This window comes from Aythya ferina, assembly GCF_964211825.1.
Source record: "Aythya ferina genome assembly, chromosome: 2".
Classification (NCBI taxonomy): Eukaryota; Metazoa; Chordata; class Aves; order Anseriformes; family Anatidae; genus Aythya; species Aythya ferina.
The window spans coordinates 90,585,586-90,611,032 of NC_140297.1; the positions used below are offsets into that span (position 1 = coordinate 90,585,586).

Below are 25,447 nucleotides of genomic sequence, written 5' to 3' on the forward strand. Positions count from 1 at the left end.
GATTTTCGTTAAAAGAGAATCTTAGAGTCAGGTGATTTGCATGAAATCAATAAACAGTTCTTTCCTTTGGGGGAAAAAAAAAAAAAAAAAAAAAAAAACCAACAACAAAAAAACAACACACACACAACTGTCAGGAATACCAGTGAGATCTCAGCTACTTAAAATGCATAAAGAACAGTTCTTGAACACAGAGAGTCTTCAGATTAACTGAAGCAAGGATGCCTAATCCTGTCAGATACCAATGAAGCACCCGGTGACAGCAGTATGCTGCTGGTTATATTGCAATTGACTCTGTCTTGGGAGTGACAGTTTAACCTTTATCTGTGGCCAGAAGAACTGATACTTGAATGTATATGAAAGTGTGGGTTGGAGACCACTGAACTCAGGTGTTTTCTGTTGTTGTTGTTGTTGGTTGTTTGTTTGACTGATTGTTTTTGGCAAAGTCAGTAATCTCTTTGTCCCTCGTTCCTGTGCTTTTTCTTCTTTTTTTTTTTTTTTTTTTTTTTTTTTTCTTTTTTGGCACTCAGTTCTTATGTCTTCTTTTGGATGAGAAGCTCCTAGTTTCAGCCGTCTACAGGCTGAGTAGTTCATTTAAGGACACCACTGAATCTTCCTGCTTCGTGAAGAAAGAGAAACAGACACCTCCTAAGGATAAATGACTCTGTTTTAAAAGCAATGTTTAAAAGATGTAAGTCAAATTGCTCTGCACTGCGCTCTGAGGAAGGCTAGGCAAACTAAACTAGATGTGCTTTTTGACAAAAAAATAAATAAAAAAAATTAAGATGAATCCCATCTTTAGTAATTATTCATTCCATGCATGCTGCCTTTCTGCTTTAATCTCCTTTCCTTAGAGCTCATTCAAAATACTGGTGTTAAAAGTCATCTGGCAAGGTACCTCTACTGACGCATTCATAGATCCTAAAATCGCTCTTTTGGAAAATGCACCCCAAACTATTTTCTCATCTTCATCTTCCACACATATACTACTTAATCTTTAGTCATCTCCTCTACAAATTCATTCTCCCTTTTATGTACCCCATGACCATTCCCTTGCTTCGCTCTTGATAGAGTGCCTTTCCATGGCTGTCACAAAGCTGTATGCTGTGCTCCACTTGCTGTGCTTATGCATAAGCAGCTATCCTAAATTCACCTAATAGTTAACCTTAAATCAAAACTTTAAATAAAAACTTGATTGAGTGGATGACAAGATGACTTGTCTTCCAAATTTGGCTAGAACAAAGATATCTATACCACAACAAAAATAAGCTCTCATGAAGAATTCTTGCACCACGTGGATATGCTTTGGATTATTTTTTCTTTGCTCACTGGTGCAGTTGTTGCAGGGTTCAGTAAATCAAAATTCAGCCACTGTTAATCATGTTCTAAAATCATGAGTCTTGTGTAGGTTTGTAACTGACAGTTTTTAAACTCTTAGCTTCTGCAGAAAGGACTGTCCTTCCTCATTGTGTAATACTGAAAATGCTCACGAGTCAATTAATTATCATTCATGCCTTCAGAACAAAGTTGTGAGGAAAAATTAAATTAAATCCAAAATCCACTTTCTGAGCCTGGAAACATATCTAAATTATTCTGTGCACTTTTGCACAGAGGTGGTAGGAGGATTATGAAGGATTAAAACTGAAAGCAGGAATCTCTCCTTAGGCAATGGAAAAATTAATCTTCTCCTATGCCAAAAAGATTGGACCTACTGTCTTATCATATGTAGCTGCATAGAAGAAGCTTGGATTTACAGAAAATGCAAGATTTTTTTTTTTTTTTTTTTTTTAAAGGGGAGTGGGGCATGGGGGTTTGCTTTTCCAGCAAACCTTATAAACTATCTTGGAATTTGTGGATTTTGTAGTACCTGGAGATGGATATATTCTCCTTCTGCCCTGTTCTTTACCACATTCTTTGTTCAATTCTTCTTTTTTAACTTACAGGGTTTCTTTTTTTTCTTTAGTGTGAAAAACAGGCATGAACTTAATTTTGCTAAAACACCGAAGAAAACACCTGAGGAAGAAGAATCAAGATGTCAAAAATGAGGTTTTACAAAAGTCAAAAGTTATGCTACCTAGTAAGATCACTCAAAAGCTCTCAAGCAAATAAGTCAATTCATATAAGCTATGGTGTTTTGTTTGTTTGTTTGTTTTTTGTTTGTTTTTGTTTTTTGTTGGTATCCTGCATTACTGAGTCCTCCATTTCATTCCTCCTCTTCACTGTTTTCTGAGGCTCCTGCACCTTTCAAATATTATGGGGTTAGAGAACAAAAGAAAAGAGTACTTATATAACTCAAAACAGAAAACCAAATGAAGTTCCAAATTCACTTAAGATATGCCATTTCTTAATCTTTTGGGTGGTTTGTTCGTTCATTTTTTAATCAAGGAGGTAGATATTTAAGAAAGAAAAGAGAACATCAAAATCATAGAACACACTCAGAAAGCAGTGAACCGAACTCCAACATTATGCCTTTTAAAATTTGCTCACAAATATTTATACAAGGAACAATCATTAACCAGTAAACATTAATGCAGTTAGATGGAGCCTGTATTTATTCCTTACATTCCACAAAGATAGTTAGAAAATGCCAAAGTTACATTCACTTATTTGTCACTTGTTTCAAAACTGGAGATGGTAGAAAATACCAGTGTGATAAACCATTGTTTCATTAAAGTTTCATTAAGCTCTGTAGAGCTTTAACTTATTGAAATTCATAAGGGAAATAACTTAGTACATCATATCAAAAGCAAGTATGGAAAAGACCTGAAGTTAATTATACAGTGAATTATTTTAATGTTATACTGAATTGATCGCATAGCTGTCAAAAACACTGCACAAAATGCTTGAGTTATAACAACAGAAAACAGAGACACAAAAACTATGTCAAAGAAATCATAGCAAGATCCATTAAGAAAAATAATAATTAAAAAAAAAGCTAAAATAGTGACACCAAAAGCAAGCCAATTTGAAATTTTTGTAGGCTGCCTACCCAGAATGGGTGTAGGGCAGATCATCATTCAGATGAAGGATAATTTGAATAACCTGTATGTTACAGAAACATCAAAACAGACTGGAGGCTTATATATTACTTCTTTAAAAAAAGCTCTTCAGTTGGAGAGGGTTGAAGGGAACACTGTTCTTGTTTTGGTTTTATTTGTTAGTTTGTTTTAAATGCAGGTGTGCAATTTCAAAGAATGCAAGAACCATTACATACTGAAGGTTACTCTGTCATTCCAAAGTTTCCCCTACTAAAAGAATATGTATTTCAATCATGAAGCCCAAGATAATTTATATGACCAACTCCAAATGGTGGAGTTTATTCAATGATAAATATTTGCTATTCATTTTGCATTAAAGTCTGTTTATCTTTCTCACTCTCATATATATTTTTTGTTTGGTTGGTTGGTTTTTGTTTGTGTTTTTTTTTCAGTGTCTGGGAATTAACAAGTATTTCATCTGTGTTACTCAAAATAATAAAAAAAAAGCTATGGAAACACAGAACACTTCTACAATGCTACATCAGAGCATGGACCATGGTAAAGCATGTCACCAATTTATTTTTAAATGAAAATCATGACTGCATTTTTCCTATTAGATATGAAATGTATGCCCAGTGCAAATTTTCTTTACACTTATTTTACTTTTTTTTTTCACAACACATTTAAGCTTACAGAAATAAAATAAGCAACTGTAGACGAACAGCATGTGTTAACTAAAAATATTGTAGATATTTCACATTAGAACAGGCAGACTTAAGGAAGTGCCAAAAATATTCTACGTTATTCCTACTCAGTCACATCTTTCTTTGAAACTTTGACAGTTGCTTTTTATTATGATGACAATAAGACTGTGCAGTGCTTGATTTATTTAGTTCCCAGATACTTCTGTCCATTATTACTAGCAAATACACACCATGAATTACCATAGAAAAATCAAATATTAGTTGAAACCCAAAACTACTCTGTTCAGTTTCACAAAAGATGAATCCAAACCTGCATGTACAAAATATGGGTTTGCTATATGACAGATTTGCCCTGAGTTGTCTGTTTAGTCTTTTATTATTTGAAAAGATAATTTTATTCCATCTCAGAGATCAGCTGCTCATCTCCCTTTACTTCAACTTCTACTTCCAGTGCTGGCAGCTGCACCATTTGAGGCTACCAAGCCCTTGAAGAAGGCAACATCTCTAACTACCTCTCATTTTCCAGAGATGTTGTGCCACAGTTTTAGTGCAGAAGAGCACACTTTTCTGTGATGCTTGTAAGGTGCAGTGTAAGATGTTCTCTCAATCAGATTGACCTTACGGTGCAGCACTGCCCTCTCCTCCAACTTGTGAATATATTAGCCACATTCAATTGAGTCTGACATAAGGGAGCTGCCTTAAATACATTAAATTCTTATAAGTTGCATTAAAAAATAGGTGGCTGAGTAGATCATCACATTAAAATTTATAATGACAAACCCTACTTAGTCAAGTCATAGCAGTAAGGCAGTAAGCCTGCACGCTATAGTTTGTAACTATACATAGGTGCTGCTGTTTTCCTCCTCATTCAGAGCAGAGGGTACAGTAGAGACAAACTAAAAAATGAAGGGGATGGGTGACAAATCCATGGAAAACCTACTGATGTTAGTTCTGCTCCTCATGAAACAGCTTGGGTTCACTTCTACCAGCCAGCTCCAATAACAGTAATAATAAAATTAAAAAATAATAATAATTTTTAAAAGTCAAACCAAAATCAGTCTGTTGGAGTCAAGATGAGATTTGTCATTCTATGAGTTTTTGTTTGGACTGTTTCCTTTCCATCTGTGCCCAATGTATTCATTGCACAATTTCTGGGATTGTATCTGTCTGTACATTTGTAACTCTGCTGCTGTCAGGGAACACTTTTTTGTTCCACAGTATACCATTACAACAGTTAGTGCATGAGTCCTTGTGCACAACTGGGTCTTCTAGACAAAACAATCCAAAAATCCCCTTTACTTTATTTGTGGCAGTGAGACAAATAGGTTTATGATGATCTAATACATTCGGTTCTTCGCGTTCATTCGTTCACCACCTAAATTCTCCAGTTTAAATTCCTGCTGTCGGCCATAGCTGTGAAGACTTTTTTTTGTGTGTTTTTTTTTGTTTGTTTCCAGTGGCAGGAATGCTTTGCCTCTCCAATTGGGATGAGACACAGCAGTCAGGTGTGGTAGTTGATTACTGCACCTTTGTTTCATTTGAAAAAGGTAGAATGGTGGGTTGTGTCTCTAAAGATGCTGACTACAAAGATTATCCAGAGCTCATTTAATGACCATGGAAACAAGTGTTTATTGAGACAGACTTTGATAAACTGGCTGAAGCTGAAACCCACAAGGACGATTATATTGTTTGAAGGATGAGTGACTGAGCTACACTGATAAAAGAAAACAAAAGGATTATAATCAGCAGTCTACTAACTACAAACAAAGCTGCATGTTAAAAAGGGAACGCCATTACACATCCTAAAACCAACTGAGATGAACCACTGCAGAGTTTGTTCCTAGTTTGTTCCTCACAGGAAAAAGCTTGTGAATCAAAGTTGTGCCGCGCCATTGCAAAGATGACAACTTTTTAGCACCAGTGACTGCAGCAGCAATAAATCCCAGGTCTATTAAGATATTTCAGCCCTGCTATTCAGAGTGATTTGATCTCTGCTACTCCTTGCAGCAATGTGTGTACACATACATTCTACTCAGGTATACCGCAGAGGCTGGTGAATCTCCATCCTTGTACCTCTTCAAGACTTGCCATTTCTTGACACAAAATCACAGCTGACCTGACCTAGTGCTGAAAATAGTTTTGCATCTATTTGTCAAATCACACAGCAAAGAACAACATGTATGTCATCAGCCTGAGTCAGTTCTAGTTCTGGCAAAGTAAAAAATACATATATATATATATACCACAAAAGACCATTTCTGATGGGCAGGTCAACCAGCACTCTCCTCCCCAAATAATTTTTTTCCAGACTATCATATACAAGTCTGACACAATTCACATGTATAAGGTTTGAGGTCTCTTTCCTCTGCACTTTTTTCAAAAAATACAATTCACCTCACTTAACACATAACTCATGCCAGCAAAGATCCTAACATAGTATTTAATCTAATGACAAAACTCTAAACTAAGTAGAGATCAAGGCAAGAGAGGGACAAATGAGGGCACGCTTACTGCCAGTACTCAGGAAGATGGTCTGCTGGTCCACAGCAGTGGCTGGAAAAAGGTCACATGAAGCAAACGGCAATTTGGCACTCTGTATGTCAAAGTGCTCCAGTTCTGAGGCTAATGGCCACAGAAGCCAGCTGTGACAGAAGAAAGCCTTTAAGAGAAACATGAGCCCTTTGTGAAAAAAAAAGACAAAGTCACCTGAAGGAGAAGAGTTCCCTCGAACCAGTTAATAGGGCAGACTAAAGAGATCCTAATGAAAAAAAAAAAAAAAAAAGCTTTTTTTTTTTGACCATAAATCCTATATTTTCATCAAGGCAGTGATGCTTGGAATAATGGCAGCAAGTTACAAAAAGAAAAAACAGGAGAGAACAGGTCTGTAAGCAGTGAAAAAGTATTCAGAGTCAAATGCAGAATTTAGAAATGTACTTTCCAAGGAAAATATATATTGTTTCAGAGCCAAATGAATTTCTGTCACACTTATGCATCAATGCACAGGCTCTGTCCCTTGATTTTTGTTATCCTGAGGATGTTAAAACAGGACAGTACAGAGTACTGGTGTATTATTATATGTAAGCCTTCAATAGCAAAGCTTAATCCATATCACATTAATAAAGAAATTTAAAAACGTGATTAGTATTGTGTCCTAATTAGGAAATTGGACAGAGGGAAGGATTGGAAACGCTGTTCTGACTTCTGGTTAGGAAGATCAAGCATTTGGCTTATGAAGCTGATCACAAATAAGCACTGCATATAGTAAGCATTTGTTCACTTCAAGCCTTAAAAAAAAAAAAAAAACATCACAGAAGTGCTGGAAGAATCAGTGCCTGTAATATTTTTGGTCTTGTTAAAACCATCTGTTAAATGTAAATTATTTAATTTATTTAAAATTTGAAATCCACAGAATCCAGAGATGCTTTAGGGAAACAGCCAAGCCAGGTGCAGGGAGCCAAGCACAGCACTTAACACCAAGAAAGAAGATCTACTTCTGTCCCTCAGATGCTGGCTGTCATGCTGGTTCGGGTGAAAAGGTAAATGCCATGGCAAACAGTAGCAAAGAAGCCCACGCCTGATCTCAGAATTTGCTTCACTCTAGCAAAATGCCTTTCTCACAAGTGGCCAGGTGTACCATTAGGGAATAAAAAATACTTACTATTTCAGTCACCCTTAGCTCTTCAGATTTGGCTTTCTCTGTTTTAGCATATAAGTGTGCATGCACAGAGACTTTCTCAAGCACCTACCACTTGTCCTTTCAAGCATCCCTCTGAAGCACTGGTTTCAGCATAATCAGTTTTGCAGATTTCCCCTCATCTCATTCTCCATCTCTACAGGGATTCCTTTTGTGTATTCACAAAACACAGTATCAAAATATATCTGCCACTTCTTGAATATTTTACTGAAGTATCTCCTTTATTCTTCTGTACAGACAGATTTTTTTTCTAGCAGTCTAAAGGTTTGTTCAGTTATAGATATTGTCTTAGGCACTGCATAAATATTTCTCTGCTAAAACAGTTAGTCCATATGAAAATCACTTCAAACAGTCAAAGAGAAAGGACTTTTATGCAGTTCATTGACTATTGTTTTTATTATTTACTACCATTTCCCTGGTGCTCCGTCTTGGCACTGTCTATGCACATAAACCCTGTCTAGTATAATATATAGAGACTTTCTAAAGGTGGAGGGAAGGATCATCTCCTCTGGTCTTCCTTGGTGAAAGATTTATTTATTTTTGGCTTGTGTGGAGGTTTGTCCTTATTTCTTTAAAATAAATAAATAAATAAACAAATAAAATTGAAAAATGAAGATAAAACACTCTTATGATGTGCTGTTGGTAACAATTCCCTATCCCTGATCATTTGCCCTCAGCCCAAACCCCTGCTTCTCCTGTAACAGCACGTAAGCCACAGAGAGGAAGTTCTACTTCAAGAGACATTTTCTACACACATTTCTACACATTTTCTACACATTGTAGAAAATGACCATTTTCTACACACAACGCAGAGCTACTGTAGCTAACTGGAGATCTTGTCCATTTTTTGTTTGACCTCCTGCAAAAAGTGTCCTGCAGCTTCTGACACCTCATACTGGGAATTCAGAAGTTTTGAAGGTATCTGGGAAAGCTTCTCCTTATTCATGCTATGAACTCTCCTTCGCTAGAAACTGACTCTCATGTCTGACCGCTGTTCTAGCAGGGAATTTCATTGTCTGAAACTCGTGTCTGAGATGCAAACAATGTCATTTACTTTAACACGGATGAAGCTTGCTCTCTAGACTGGGAATATGGCACACTTATTAAGTCCCACAGAGACAGAAAGTCGTGAGCTCAGCACAACAGCAACAGGCAATCTTTTAGGTGGGATCATAGATTGTACCTATTCCCTGTAATTTTAAAAGCTGAGGGTCAGCTGATTATATCTAAATATTCTCCAGGTACAATGGCAAGTCAGCATTTTGTTTCCATTCCAAACTGACCTCTATCTGTCTTCTTATGTGGTAAAATAGCTAGGGAAAACATGCAGCAAGCAAAGCTCCACAAAGAACACTGATGATTTTCCATGATTCCACCTCATTAAGTGGGTAAATAGGAACAAAGGTGACAGAAGATGGTTCAGACACTTACCGGAGCACTGCTGATGTTTGCTAAGAAGATTCCCTTCAAAAACACAATGGAAAAAGTTTTCATTTGGACATGAATTGGAGTGTTTTGATTTCAGGTATTGCAACCATATGTTGACTGGCATGTTTTGTGCTTACCTAGTTATAACACAAAGCCTGACTTGAGAACATGAGCAAAACCCCTTCTTAAAATGTTATTAATATTTTAGATCAAACTTTACTTGCCTATAAAGAGGCACATTTTTAGCTGAGTCAAAAAGATGGATGTTGCTCTTTCTACTAAACAAAATAAAAACAATTAAGCAGGAAAACATCAAACTGAAGAAGTGGCTATGGCTTTTTGTCTCCATTCATTCCTGAAGCCTTAAAAATTCACAAAACTTCAAAGAATAGGAGGAGTAGGTATTTGAGAAAGAAAAAAAAAACTCTGTGAGGCTGACAGTGCTCTGGAGCTGGTTTTCCTTCTTTTTAAACCTTCACATTAGCCAACTCAACATCTCATCTGCTACCTTCTCATTCCTTATTTTTATGCTTATCCAGTATTTCCAAGAAAATCAAGCATTGCTTTTAAAGAACTCTTCCTTGTCTAGCCACATGCTCAGGATTTATGTCTTACACAGCCTAGTCTATATTTCTAGCTCTTTTTTCATCATCCATTTATGTGCAAATACAAAAGTTTGTACTCAAAAAGAAAGTAGTAAAATTTTATTGGTGATATTCTAGCAGCTAGATGAAAAATGGGATGGAGTGAAGGACAATCCAATGTGCATGTTATTTTCTCAAGTCAGAGTGCTTTTCAGGTCTTGTGCTTTCTCTTTAGCTAACAGACCACAGACTAACATAAACCCTCAAAATCTTGTGCTGCAATTCACAGAAGTTACCAAAATCTCTCTTTAGCATAAACAAGAATTTAGGGGGAATTCTGTACCATCAGTGCTGTGCTACTTCCTTTCCTCTTCTCTTCCCAACCAGTCTGACTCTTGCTTTGCTTTATATATATACACAAATCTAAATTTCTGTTTTCTTAGTAGCACTCAACAGTAGATACTCGCAAACCGTCATTTAGCCTACATTAGTCAGGCTCGTACCATGACAATGAAATGGTATATTCCATAAAGAATATTCCCTTTCATGCCTGACACCAGTGTGGATACTTAAGACCAGAGTCTTAACTACTTGAACAGAAGAACGTGAAGTAGTACCGCCAAACACAGCAGCACACAGAGCATTTAACTTCAACAAAGAAAAGTTTTCCACAGAGTGACAGCAAACATAAAGTTATCAAGCATGGCGACAAGCTTTCCAACAGTTTTTGCACAGCTCCACATCCAAGACAGCCAAGACAGCAGCCTAGATGCAGACCTCGAACTAAAGCTGCAGATTCAGACAAACAAGCTTAATATTTATTTATCGCATGCTGTTATTATTGTTGTAGGGTTTTGCTGTTTTTAAAGAACTTTCGCACCTTTTCTATCTACAAAAAGCATCACAAAAGCTCAAAACCTTTGTGTGTATGTCTTTAATTAACTCATTAATTAAATCATTGGTCTGATTTAAAACAAAAACAAACTTTGTTCACCAAAAGTCTTTTTGTAAGGGAAGTTTCCTTTTTTGCCAGCAGGATCCTCTGCTCTTCCTTAAAGATAGTTGTCATTAAAAGAGAAGATGTGCTTCGCCACACACATGCTGCCCTTCCATTTATCATCCGTTTCCCATTCAATCAAGTGTTGAGAACAAGCGTCTGAGCAGAGGATGTGTTGATTCTGCATGGTACAAAGATGAGGATTCAAGTGAAAGCAATAAAATAAGGCCCACAGTTTTCTGTATTACAAACACAAAAAATACACAGTCAAAGCCAACAAAAAGTTCTTTAAAAAAATAAAAATCTCTTTTTTTCTTATTGTTCTTTAGTATATCTAAATAATATTTTTAGAGGTGGAAAGGGCAAGAAGTATAGATTTTGCACAGAAATAATCAAAGTGAGCTCAAGCACTAAAATAATGTTGACATTGGTGAGAAATAAAAAATGTTTGCTCTTTGGGATCTGAAATATTTTAAAAGAACCTGCCTCAATTCTGATCCAGCTTCTGATATTGATTTAGACATGCCAGATACAAATATCAATAAACACAGTTAATACTGCCTCAGGGGGATGTCAGAGGGAGATCAGCTTCTAAAACAGAGCATTTATAACAGCAGCATTTCCCAGTGGAAGGTTCTTTTTTTTTTTTTTTTTTTCCTGACACACACCCATTTAAAGCACAGAATATATTAAAAAATAATCAGAATAAATACCTTATTAGAAAAAATAAAAAAAGGCCTATTATATGAAATCTGAATTTTCTTCTGCACTATTTGGAATCACATACTGAAAATATGTCTAAGATCAATTTCAAATAATGCAGCCATCACCAAAATAATACCATACTTATACAGGTCATACTGTATAAATAAAAAAGCAATATTCTCTTCTTTTCCTACTGCGAGTTATAGACAAAATTTTCAATACTTAGATAAGCCCCAGTAGAATTACCACTGGAGAAATCCATACCACTCGATCATAGTTAAAGACTACTCTTTCCTAGCTCTTTCCCAATTCAGTTCTGAGTCCAGCAGAGGAACTGATTTATGTTCCCACAGTTGCATTTGGAGAAAGCTGACTTCCTTGGCTGCAAAGGGCCCAGCCAGGGTGCCTGCTGCAGGAACCCGCAGTCGGAGTTCAGAACTGAGGCACTGTGAATATTCTTTGTCTATACACACAGCAAAACACAAGATAACCTCATGGCACAGTTTGATATAATGAACCATGGTAAAAACCCAGGGCAAGCAGATACAAATGCATCTCTGTATTGGTTGGCTAGTTAAATTCCATCACACCACTCTCTCACTGCCTCTCCTTAAAGGAACTGGAGGAGAAAATATGATTAAAAAGGACTCAATAGTTGAAAGAAAGAACAGGAAGATTAATATAATTTGTTCCATATGGCTTAACGACTAGAACGGAGAGAAGCTAAAAGCAAGCCAAAAAAACCTTCCCCCCATCCACCCTTTTGTACCTCCTTCCGCCAAGCAGTGCAAGGGACTAGGGGGCTCCAGTCAATCCCTAACGCTCGGTCTCCCCTGCTCCTTCACGGTCATGCTCTGCCACTGCTCCAAGCGGGGTCCCTTCCACAGGCAGCAGCTCTTCAGGAACTGCTCCCACACGGCTCCGTCCCACGGGGTCCATCCATCCATCCCCCAGGAGCAAACTGCTCCAGCACGGGTCCCCCACGGCTGGGCGGCAGCTCCCCCCAGACCCCCTGCTCCTGCGGGGGCTCCTCTCCACGGGCTGCAGCTCCGGCCCGGGGCCTGCTCCTGCGGGGGCTCTCCATGGGCCGCAGCCTCCTCCAGGCCACGTCCACCTGCTCCACCGGGAGCTCCTCCACCCACGGGGGGGCTGCAGCGTGGAGATCTGCTCCGTGTGGGACCCATGGGCTGCAGGGGGACAGCCTGCTCCACCGGGGGCCTCTCCCTGCACAGCCCGCAGGGGAACTGCTGCTGCCTGCCTGCAGCACCTCCTGCCCTCCTGCTGCACTCACCTGGGGGGCTGCAGGGCTGCTTCTCCTCTCTTTCTCCCTGTGAAGCAGCTTTTTTGTTGTTGTTGTTATTTTTTTTTCTCCTTTCTTAAATATGCTCTCATAGAGGAACAAGCGACATAGTTTCTTGGCTTGGCTCTGGCCAGCAGTGGAGCCCTTATCTAACATGGGGCAGCTTCTAGATTCTTCTCACAGAAGCCACCCCTATGGCCCCCTGCTACCAAAACCTTGCCACGTAAACCCACCAGAGCAACTCTTTCGGTGAAGAAATTTTTCGCAATAACCAACCGAAACCTCCCCTGGTACAACTTAAGGGTTTTTGCTCTTGTCTTGTCACTTGGGGCTTGGGAGAAGAGAACGATCCCCACCTCTCTGGAGCCTCCTTTAAGCTTACTGTAGAGCACAGGAAGGTCTCCCCTGAGCCTCCTTTTCTCCAGGCTGAACAACCCCAGCTCCCTCAGCCGCTCCTCACCAGACTTGTTCTCTAAACCCTTAACAAGCTTCAGAGCCCTTCTCCGCACACGCTCCAGCACCTCGAGGTCTTCGCTGAACACAGTGCTTGAGGTGCGGCCTCACCAGAGCCGAGCACAGAGGGACAACCGCTTCCCTAGTCCTGATGGCCACTCTATGTCTGATACAAGCCAGCTGTAGAGATATTTAGATACATATATATGCAGCACTAGTACATGTTCCTTGGAAAACTGGTCAAACTCTCTTCAAAGCCCGTAAATTGATGGTTTCCTCTAACAGGCACTGACGCTTCAGCTGGATCCTCTAAATCCCATTTTACTGCTTCTGCTTCCTGAGCAGGTGACAGAAACTCCTAACCGGAGAGCAGAGGAGTTGTAGTTCTGTATACAGGAAATATTTGGAAGTTTGGAAGACGCTTCCCTTGCTCAGCTGCCATCCCTACGTTAATCAATCACCCGATCTTTTGCCTTCCAGCAAAAGTCTTGATGCAGTTCTTAAGGAAAGTTATTTCTGAAAATCCTCAGCCACCTCTGTGCACGCCAAACCTTTCATGGCACTGTGCAATGCGCGGATGGCAGCGATAAATCAGGTTGTGGAATGAATGGCAACGTGTGGGGAGGGAATTTTCAGGTGGCTTCGCGCTGTTTCGCAGGTCCCTGAATTAGAGGTAATGAGGAAACAAGCGGTAGAAACAAAACCTTGAGCAAGGCTGAGATCAAGAATTGGCTACAGTGTTAAAGAGGACCTTTGGGCAGTGGGCAATAGCTGGCTGGCTCCAGGCGCATGTCTGAGGGTCTCTGACCAACTCTATGATAGATTCGGGCACGTGGACAGCACGTGGGGCTAAGGGGAGAGGACATGTAGGAGTGAAAAAGGGCAATAAACGCCTCCTGTTCAAGAGCCATCAGGAGTCTGTGTCTTGCATCCCTTCAGCAACACAAATATTTGGCTCCAGATCCAAAATGTCATGTATTTGACAGTTTTATTTATGGTAGCATTCCCCAACCCTCCCATCCCCTCTTTTCCCTCCCCTCCCCTCCCCTCCCCTCCTCTCCCCTCCCCTCCCCTCCCCTCCCCTCCCTTCCCCTCCCTTCCCCTATGCTCCCCGTCCCCACACTGCTACACTCCCCTCCCCTATACTATCCTACACACCCCTACACTCCCCTCCCCTATACTACCCTACGCTCCCCTTTGCTACACTACCATACATTACCCTATGCTCCCCTCCCCTATGCTACCCTCCCCTATGCTCCCCTCCCCTACGCTCTCCTACACTCCCCTCCCCTATCCTACCCTACACTCCCCTAAACTCTGCTCCCCTACACTACCCTATACTCTCCTACGCTACGCTCCCCTCCCCTCTACTACGCTACACTACACTATGCTACACTACACTATCCTACCCTCCCCTAACCTCCCCTACACTATCTTCCCCTGCCCTGCCCTGCCCTGCCCTGCCCTCCCCTCCAATCCCCTGCCCTCCCCTCCAATCCCCTGCCCTCCCCTCCAATCCCCTGCCCTCCCCTCCAATCCCCTGCCCTCCCCTCCAATCCCCTCCCCTCCCCTTCAATCCCCTCCCCTCCCCTCCCCTCCAATCCCATCCCATCCCCTCCCCTCCAATCCCATCCCCTCCCTTCCCTTCCTTTTATTCCCTCCCCTTCCCTCCCCTCTTGTCTTCTTCTCTCCTCTCTTCTTTCTTTCAGGTAACTTCAGATCGCTTCAGTCGTTCTCATAGCTCCTATCCCTGGCTGATTCACGGGAACCCATCAGCAGCAACCAGAAGCGCTCCAGCTGCTGTGTCACTGGTTGAGCAACAGTCTCCAACTGGGAATCGCTGACTTCGTTCTGTGGCTCAGACAGGTGCCTTTCAGTTCCACTGTGGCCCGGACGTGTCTTCTTGCTGTGTCCCCACCTACATCGCAGTTCTGCTTAGAAGCAGCAGCAGGGTTTGGAAGTAGTCCCAATACTTCCATTTTCAGTGGTTTAGCTTGGCTAGAAATGTGGTGGCTGTCTGTTGAAGACAACAAAGAGATTTGGGTTAGAAACAGCTAACTGAGTAGTTCCTTTCCACAAGGGCAAGGAATATTTACCCCTTCCTAATGGAGACTGCAGTGTCAGAGATAATGACGGGTCCTTCAGAGAGCTTTGAAATATCCCTTGGGGATGCTGAGTCCAGAGGACCAGAGTAAATCTGTCTGAAGCACACCATGGAAGCACTCTGAATTACTTCCTAGCATAGAAGCATGTGACCAATACGGCTTCAGCTGGTTTCAGTGTTCTTCTTTGCCTAATACCTAAAGTAAGATAAGAGGTCTCAATGCAGATGGGAAGATTGAGAAATACAGAAATCACTGATGTGCTTTGAGAACTTCTAAGAACTGAGAACTACATAAATCCAATGTTGTAACATTAAGGATTGGTTAGAAAAGTAAACGTTGAAAACAAGTAAAGGAGAAGGACAAGTAAGCTTTCTTAAAGTATCTGCTATATTTAAAGGATCTTTAAATAAGTAAATAAGTAATGAAATATATACGCAGAGAGAGAGAGAGAGAGAGAGAGATACAGAAACCTAAGAAACTGCTGCGCAGGTTAGCTTCTTGCTCTCTTTTCTAAAAGTCCTAGTGAATACAGCATCTGTGTGCGTTACAAGCATTACCCTCAGTCCACCACAGGTACACACGAGAGGACAGCCTGCAGGTTCCGGAGGCAAAGAAACTGCTCTAGCTTGATGTGAAGAGCCAAGACAGAAGTTGCTGTTAGGGAAAAGATACACAGAGGGGATGAAAAACACGGAGTGTGCTTCCGACCTTCACAACTTCTAAGCAAGCAGAGATGAGGTTGTGGAAGAACCAAATGAGCTGTTGATCGAGAAGCAGCCTGAAGATTGTCCTTAACCAGGGCCTTGCATTCTTCATTTTTAGAGCATTGCTTGCCTTCAAGTGCACGATCATGATTTTATTAACTTTCTACCACTACAGAAATGCACCGGATTCTTTCACAAAACTTACCGGTGGTAATTGGAAGTACTGGTCAGCATTCTCTGTTTCCGTCTTCATCCCAATTCTCTTTTGGCCTGTGAAGCTTTTCAGATCAGAGGAGAAGATCCGCTGTAATACGGAGTTTTGGATACTGCAAAGGAAACGAAGAATCGTGCTGACAACTCTTTTCAACTCACCTGCAACCATCACAGAAAAGAATACCAAAAGAACACCGCTTTATCATGGGAAGCATAAATTTGAGCATAGGTGTCCTATAGCTGAAGCGAGGTGAAGCAGGTTCCAAACAAGGTGAAGGAGCACACCCGTGAGCATTTCCATAAAGCTGTGTTTTCAAACAAATGGTGTAAAGACTTAGATTTTATTACAAGTGAAGAATGAAAAAATAAAAAGAAAGAAAATTACCAGGACATACAGTTTTCCTCTAGCTTGCTTTGCTTCTTTCTGAATCTAGGGCTTTGATACTGCTGCCTCCTCAGCAACATCAGCAATTTCCTAGGAAAGCTGGTGTCCACCAGGTGAAATAGGAATGGGAAACCCTTCTTGCCACAACTTCACACTCACACCAGAGCTGGCAGGACAGGCCGATGGACAGAGAAGTGTCTGTAAGAGTGTTAGAAAACAGACTTTAGATTTCCGTCAACCCAGGGAAAATTACTTGCTCATCCCTTCAAACTGAACTCTAAGTAGAAGGAGGTGATCCCAAGCTGCATTCCTGACATCTATGCTGCAAAGTCATCAAATGCGCCATGTTACTGTACCAGCCTGTTATGAACAGAAACAGGAGTTTGAGGTTATGCTGTTGGAGTAGAATTAAGCTCAAAGAGTTAGTTAGTCTTTTGGTATGTTTTTGTCTGCAAGTGTTTTCACTGTTTCCCAGACAATGTCTCCAGCAAGCTGGCTGCTTGCTTCATTTGTTCTCTTCCGTTCTGTTTTGTTTGGTTTTCTCAGCACGGGTTCTTAGAGAAATGAGATTAAAGTGATCATATTGTATGTCCATCCCTCCCTCCCCTTCGCTTGTCCAGAGCTTTTACCTTGTCCACCAGCTTGAATGAACTCGGTCATAGGCGCAGTTGTGTCCAAGCCATTGCTAGACATGTTGTGAAAACAGACAGCTAAGCAGTGGGGAGAGGACGTGCTGCTGTCTGCAGTGTGACCTCAGCGCTTACCAAACAGTAGGGAATACACAGAGAAGGGCGTTAGGAAAACTTCAAGCCCCAGATACATTTTATGTTGAAACCATATTTCCCAAGATAACACTGGACACACCTGCATAATCAAAATGTATTCATTTCTTGGTTCATCCAACTCCTAGGTTTTAGTTTTAAAGAGTTTCTGTCTTGGCTTAAAGCACTCTTCCAATCTCTATTTGCAGTTACTGTGATTTCCTGAAATAGCTAATCCCATTTTTTTCTTTGTACAGTCTCCCAGTCTCTTTGTTTTCCTCTCCCCAAGAAACTTAGAACTGCTCTCCTCATACTTGACAACTAGATATGGAGCCGTATCAGCCAGAAGGAAGTTTCCTTCACACTTTCCGCTTCTTAGGGTATCTGGACTCTTACCTTTACTCTTACTCGCCCTTCCTACATTAGCACAAAGCAAGCTGTTTTGGAGATCTGATGTCTTGTTTTCCAGAAGCTACCCTGAATCACCCTTACGAGAGCTGTCCCACGCTGCGAGCATAAGTCTTGCAGTCTGGCCAGGTATTTGCCTTCTAAGTCGATAATCAAACCTGTCAAGTTAAGAACATGTAATTAATGGAAAGGAAATCCTTTTATTTTGATCCAAATTCCCTTTTTTTTTTTTTTTTTTAATTTCTTGTTTTTCTTCTTTTTTTTCTAGACCAAGAGTGAATGGTGGGAAACCAGCAAAACTCAGGTGAAAAATGGAATGAAAAATGTTAAGGTCAGGCAGCTTGCCCACTGCAATTGCTACCCTGAAAGCAGATGGAGTGCATCTTCATACACCACAGCCTGAGACACTACTCGACAGGCCAGCCCATGTGATGAAGTCCATTGCTGTCCTGAATTTGAACGTGACAGGGGGACTCTTAAGCCTCTTGTTTATGCTTTAGTACTTGCGGTCTATGGGAGGACCACAGCACACTCTTCTCTGTCTACCCTTATTTGTTGATTGTCTGTAGGGAGAAGAGAACGTGCAGAGGCCCTCACCCGTACATTGGGTCTGTTCTCACTCTGTGCAGCTACATCATTGAGCAAAGTACCAAACTTGATGCTTCTGTAAGGACTTGACACAAACTACAGAATACTAAAATGAAGCATTCACAACAAAACCACATTGTTTTCCCCAGCCAAGCATCACAACACTTACAGAAGGGCATGGGCCCTCTCTGTGCCCCTCAAGGGGAGATCCACAAATCCTCGTGTGGTTTCATCACATCCAGCACCCTTCTCTGTCCCTCCCAGCTAAACGTGCACAGAGGCAGCTGTTCCCAAAGTGCTGTGGTGACATAATTCAGTTCTGTTTCTGAAGTCATCACCACAGGCGCCTCGCAATGACAGCGCAACACTCTCTGTTGCTAATGCGTATGTCTCAGAAACAGCCAGAGAAGTACCACTATGCCCAAACTGACTTTAATTAGAGTAGTTCAAAAATTATTCCCTGCTCCCCTACATCTGTGGAAGGTGTGTGATAAATCTTTTCTTGAGAAAGGATTACAGACAAAAAGAGCTTGATTCTGATACGTTGCTCATACTTGCAGAGCAGTTCACCTTTTATTTCCATGTAAGAAAAAAGAAGGGAAATCAACAATTCTCTTCCTCTGAGCTCGGAATATGAAAGAACCCCAATTATCCAGGAAGCCTTAATAAGGAAACGATGCATTTCTTGTTTCTTCGGAAAACTACCCATCTTGTTTCTTTGGAAAACTTTTCCAGTCCTTTGCAACTGCGGTGGTCTGAATCGGGTGGGCAGCCGAGTTTCCACCACGGCCGCTCTCTCACTCCCCCTCCTCAAAGGGAAAGGGGGAGAAAATACGATGCAAAGGGCTCAAGGGCTGAGATAAGGACGGGGAGATCGCTCAACAATTATCGTGACGGGCAAAGCAGACTCAGCATAGGGAGATAGTAAGAGTTATTGCCTACTACCAACAAGCTAGACACGTGAGAAACATAGGAAAGAAAGCAAAAACGTCTTCTCCCCATCTGCCCTCTTCCACCTCCTCCTCCTGAGCAGCGCAGGGAAACAGGGGACTGAGGGCTGCGGTCAGTCCCTGATGCTTTGTCCCCGCCGCTCCTTCTCGGTCCGTCCCTGCCCCTGCTCCCCGTGGGGTCCCTCCCACGGGATGCCGTCCTTCCCCAGCTGATCCCACACGGGCTGCCCACAGGCAGCAGCTCCTCAAGCACTGCTCCCACACGGCTCCGTCCCACGGGGTCCATCCATCCATCCCCCAGGAGCAAACTGCTCCAGCACGGGTCCCCCACGGCTGGGCGGCAGCTCCCCCCAGACCCCCTGCTCCTGCGGGGGCTCCTCTCCACGGGCTGCAGCTCCGGCCCGGGGCCTGCTCCTGCGGGGGCTCTCCATGGGCCGCAGCCTCCTCCAGGCCACGTCCACCTGCTCCACCGGGGGCTCCTCCACCCACGGGGGGGCTGCAGCGTGGAGATCTGCTCCGTGTGGGACCCATGGGCTGCAGGGGGACAGCCTGCTCCACCGGGGGCCTCTCCCTGCACAGCCCGCAGGGGAACTGCTGCTGCCTGCCTGGAGCACCTCCTGCCCTCCTGCTGCACTCACCTGGGGGGCTGCCTGGCTGCTTCTCTCTCCTCACTCTCCCAGCTGCTATTCCTTGGCATTTGTTTTCCCTTTTCTTAGATCTTGTCTCCCAGAGGCCCAACAGGATCTCTCCCTGTCTCATCTCTGGCCAGCAGCAGGTCCCTTTTGCAGCCAGCTGGAGCTGGCTCTGATCTGACATGTGGCAGCTTCTGGGCTCTGCTCACAGAGGCCACCCCTGCAGTCCCATCTTCTACCAAAACCTTGCCAGGTAAGCCCAAGACAGGTCAGCTCCATCTGACTTCAGCTACAAAATAACCCTCTTCCCTACAAAATGCTATTTTTACAGTCAATCGGTTGTGGCAATGTTGTGTGCTCTCCTCTCTTTCCACACTGTAAATGCAAACATTTTTAAATAATAGAAGAAAAAAAAACAACAACATCCCATGGAGACTGTCTCACTGACAAAGAAAGACAAGTATTTACTGAAAATTTCTTCAGAAAAATTCAACCAAACTCAAATTCTTGTAGAAGCCTGACATCATACCTTCATTTCTAACAATAGTTGAAAATTTTGAGTTAATTTGCTCAATAGACATTTTTTCAATAAATAGTATTTATACCACAAAATCTGATTAAATGTTATTAAAAATGTGTTTCAAGAGAAATGTGACTGAAAAGAAGTATGGAAGAGTACATTGACCATGTGATATTTTATTAGATTTTCTCATCTGGCATACAATTGCTCTGCAGATGTTTTCCATGCAGCTGAGATTCCCTCCACAAACCTCATGTGAAATAACCAGACATATTCTCACTCTGTCAGTAATTTTAAAACTACATTGGAGTTCTCAGCACAATTTTCTTCTAGGCTTAGCTATCCTGTGCCTTTTTTTTTCTTTCTTTTTTCTCCCACAGTCCACCTTCAAAGGAACGCTTCTTGACTTAGTTCAGCTGTTTGGTTTGTTTGTGAGTTCTGTTTTAGACTGTTAACAAAAGATTGTATCTGTTTTTAAAGGATCATGAAGCATTGATGTTGTCCTATGGGTAATGAAGTCCACTGATAGGCTCAGTGATGTCTTCGCTGATAGTCTACTGCCCCAAAATTTTCAGAGCCATATGTCCTTGGGAAGATCCTAGCTAGAACCACAATCTTATGGATGACAGGTCTAACAAAACCAATAGCTTGACTGACAGCAGTAAATTTGTGAACGAAATCTAGTGATCCTGACCAGAAAACCATTGTACAGTGATGTGTTAGTGATCCATATAGCAATTTTATCAAGCAGTCCAAGACCCATGCTGTGCAGGCTGTACTTCACAAATTCCTTGGCTGCAAGATAACTCACCCTTCTCACTTTAGCAGAGGAGCCAGCAGACAGCTCCCACTCAATACTGGCTATTACACTACCTATGTCGCCTTGTGTTTACTGAATAGTGCAGGTAGTTCTCATGATAGCGTCATTACTGTTTGACTGTAGACATGATAAATAGAGCTATTTCCATATAGGAAAATCTTATTGAATTACCAAAATGGGAGAATCTCTGCTGTCAAGGGGACCTCCATGTTGAGCTGTGTGGAGGTCAGTGTCCTGTTCAATGCTACAATTCTTGGATTTCCAAAAGGGGCACAAAGTTATATATATTATTCGCTGTTTACAGTGTTAGCTATAATAAATATAACTTTAGATGAATCTTTACCTACTTTCTTACTGAGGTCATAGCAGACAAGTATGACCTGGTGCAAAACACCAAACAGTTTAAATGTCTGGAAGATCAATGCCTGAGTACAAGATGTCAAGTTATCTTGATGGAACATCAAATAAATGGAGAAAAAGAGTATGAGAGTCTATCAAACTCTCTCTAAACCAAACTCATCACAGTCCAAGACGGAAAAAAAATAAAATAAAATCTTGAAGTGATTGACATAAAGGTTTACTCTGATTTCCCACTTTTATTTGTTGCCTTTCATCCCAAAACACTCTCCCAAAAATGTCCTCCTCCCAGGCATGTTCCAAAAGCTTTATGTTTCTCCTGTCCTGTGTCTGCTGAGAATTTATCTCTACAGATATGAAACAAGGCAGTTGTTTAAGTAAATCAGCAGTGTGTTTTATCATGTCAGCATTATTACACCAAACTATTGAGGACTTTGATAAAATTACCATGCACACTAAATACCCCTGAAGATTAACAAGGCCTAACAGTTTGGCTTGGCTGTAAGAAGACAAGACAAGGATTTCCTGTCACAAATAAAATTTCTGCATCCAGAGACTTTCTCTTCCTTCTTTCCACATTTACCTTCTCTTGACCTAATTTTGAATAATTTCTAAGGAGGAGAAACAGTGAACAGGCAGTGGTTGTTGACTCTTAACCACTCAATTTATCCAGATGATGCTTGAACATATCAGTAAATATTAACTATATTAAATAATCAGAACAGATTCAGTGCAGTGTCAAATGAGATATTATTATTAAAAAAAAAAAAAATAGCTTAAGGCAACATGGAAGGTGATCTTTTATATCTTTTATTTCCAACTTTCCTTGTTTTTTTTTTTTTTTTTTTTTGGGGGGGGGGGGAGAAGGCAGGGTGGGATGAGATGGAGTAGGGGTGGGGGTGAAATTTCACCAAATTCAAATTCACTAGATTTTTCAGCAACAGATCTAGTAATGATAGCTTGGTAAGAAAATGGTTTTAACAGAATGTTACCATTAACACTAAATTATTCTGAAGTACCCAGGAAATTTCACTTTCTTACAGACAGTTTAATTACTTGAGAAACTCATTGCAATATGTCACTGTCATGCTCATTTACACAGCTCTTCTTTCTTCTTGTTGCTGGTATAGATTTGCAAACAGCTATTCTGCAGATTTCTGAGATAGGAAAGGAGAGGTCAAAACTCTTCTCAATATAAAACAAACAAGCAAACAAACAAAAGAGCACAAAACCACAACCAGTGTTCTCATACATAAAATTCTTTTGAGTGTTCACTTGCATGATTACAACCAATAAATGGTCACTTCTCCCTAATGAGGGGCATAATAAGAAACAACCACAAGAAAGCAATGGAAAGCAGTCAAAGCATTCAACTGTATATTTGTGTTTGGTTGCTTGGTTTGATTTGGTTTTGGGGGTGTGTGCGTGTTGTGTTTTTTTTTTAAACAGGTAAATGCAAGAAACCTTCCCTCTTCCACAAGAAAACATTATCAACTTTCTGAATAAATCCGGTTCTTTAATTACAAATAAGATGTTTTCACGTTAACATCCTGCCAGTTTCTCAAGGGAAGCTTGTCTCAGAGGGAGGGGGGCAAAGGCCTTTTATTCACTGTCGTAGTCCTAACTGTGCTTTGTGATCTTGGACACAGCTCAAATGCTCAGCCTGTGCAAAAGCAGTGACAGTGGAAAGTAAGTTGGAGTGTAACAAAGATCTGAGAACAAAAAAAGGAAAACTAAACAGCTTGGAAGTTTCATGTCACTTCATCAGTCCAAGCTGTGACACCCCAATGCCTGTCTATATTGTCTTCATTTAATCCTACCATTTTCTATGTTTCCTTTTATTTTTTAAGCTACAAGACCAAAACTATTTTTAAGCTTTATACTAGATGATTCTCCAGTTCTATTATACTCCTTGTTATTTGCAGTTTGAAGATGTGAGAGAAATTGCCTGTAAATGCCTGTGGCACCCTCTTAAAACAAACTTGTCTAAAATGTGATTACATGCATAAAGACATTTTTCAGCAGTTACAGAAAGGAAGCAATGTGCAAGCAATATGCCCTCGTGTGCCTTGACAGATTCTTCAAAATGCAGGTTTCAAAAAATGGCTGCAAAGTCTTTGGCATGATGAAAAAGCTTAGAAAAGCAAATATTGAAGAAAGCTGTAGAGGAAAAACCTACGTACAGGAAACCTGGTAACAGCCAGCTAACAGCCACCATCTCAATATCATTCTAACTCCACCTTGTAATTTTGCCATAAAGTTCAGAGAGAGGCACCACCATGAATTTGTCCAGCTGAAGCTGCAGTGATCTATTGCAATTTCCTACAAACAGATAACACCTTACACTTAATCTAGTATAGAGAATCTAATTCTCTAGTATAGGTGCTGGAAACCTTTCAGTCAAACTTTTCCAAAAATATGTATAAGTGACAGTAGGACAGCTTTTCAAGCTCACAGTACAAAAGACAAAAAGCTTGGCGGTGGGGACAGTTAATATTCTAGTATTTCACATTATCCCATTTCATGAAACTATGCACTAATATATTTTTGTTCCACTGGTGACAGAAAAGTTTCAAAATCTTGACATGTCACTATAGTGCCATTTTTTCCAGGTATCTCTAGTATCAAAAGTGTACCAAACTGATGTTCAGTTGCCAGTGATATTCCTGTTATTTCTGCTGGTATCTCTGCAACAGAATGTATCTGCAAACATCAAAAGGAAATGCTTTCTTATGGTGATGAAAAGAACTTAACATGGTAAAAACAAACATTATCAGTGTGATTATTGTTTGTGGTCCTTACACCTTCTCAGGCAGAGAACTTTCTCAGTCTATTTAATGACAGTTATCAGAAACTTTGAAATCATTAACAATAAAAAGTTCATGAAAAAATGAACATTAAGGAAAACTGTCGGTGCTGAATTGCCCATGTGCAAAATTTTCATGACATTTAATATCATAGATAAGCAGAAACAAATATTATTAGGTATATCCAGCTTCAGCTGTTGTACAATACTTAAAAGGGAGATTTTTGTGCAGTTTGGCAAGAAAACATATAAGCAAAGAAACAGAGAAGAATAAATGCAAAACACTCTTCAGCTTTGACTTCAAATGTAACTGTGTTAAACCAAAGTAAATCCAGCAAGATATTTTTTCTCACACATTTTGTTATAGGAGAGCAAAACATAAACTTAATGGGTACATTCAATTATTCATGATAATTAAAAAGAGAATGAACTAGTGAGCTCACAACATAAATAGAATTGTCAAAGTGAAAAAAAGAAATAAAGCACAAACTGGCAAAATGCAAGTAAGGCACATGCATCTGTCAGAAAAAGTGTTATAAGCAGAAGGCAGAAAGACCAAGCCAAATGGGGAATAAACTGCTAAGTCAGTCAGACCAGTCAGACCCTGGAGGTTTAATAGACAGTAACCTTAGAGAACTGCAAGCCAGTAAAAGTATCACTCAAAAAATATATCAACCAGGGCTTCATTAAAATTCAAGGGGGAGGAGGAGGAAGTGGGGAGAAGGGAGGACACAGAGGTAGAGAAAGAGAGTTACATGGGGGCAGGAATTTCTAAGTAACATTCATATGGAACAATACATTTGTATTTGAAGTATGTTACTATTTCAAGCAAGATACACATGTGAGGTCTTAACAGCATTTTACTATTAGCATCCTAATTTAGGGCTTCTTGAAGATGAGGAGTATGAGCCACAGAGCACACAATCAACATACCTAGTATGTAGATACTACATTTTCACACATGCATCTCCTAAAAGTTATGGAGATGCTAAGAGCTGATAAAAATTACTTAGAGTTATGAAAATGCATATACTTCCTTTACCAAGATGTTTTTCAACTAACTAATCCTTGTCTCCAACCCCGTAAACTGGATTAAGGTTGTACTTAAGCTTCAGCTAACATTTCTATGAGATTTGCCAGCCAAATATCCTTCAGGTGCTTTTATGGAATGAAAAAATACAATAAAGGACAGTGTTTCCTTGCTGTTGTTTTGATATTTACATGTTCAGTAAAACAGAGTATGTGGACACTGTGAATGTTTTAATTTATGTGAAGGAGTTTTTCATCAATGATTTTTATCACTGCAGATTTTCTATTCCCACCAGAGAAAATGCCTCACTCCACAGGGAAAAAAAAAA

The 25,447-nt window shown here is 40.7% G+C and overlaps 2 long non-coding RNA genes across 2 annotated transcripts; one reads left to right on the forward strand and one right to left on the reverse strand.

Moving 5' to 3' along the window:
* Positions 1–14,521: 14,521 nt before the first annotated feature.
* On the reverse strand, positions 14,522–15,065 carry LOC311430912. Its single transcript, XR_014689114.1, has 2 exons — positions 14,937–15,065; positions 14,522–14,857 (listed from the first exon to the last, which is right to left on the reverse strand). It is a non-coding gene; the product is annotated as an uncharacterized lncRNA (long non-coding RNA).
* Positions 15,066–16,543: 1,478 nt separating this feature from the next.
* LOC311430911 lies at positions 16,544–18,144 on the forward strand. The gene is made up of 2 exons (XR_014689113.1): positions 16,544–16,684; positions 17,685–18,144. It is a non-coding gene; the product is annotated as an uncharacterized lncRNA (long non-coding RNA).
* Positions 18,145–25,447: the final 7,303 nt, after the last annotated feature.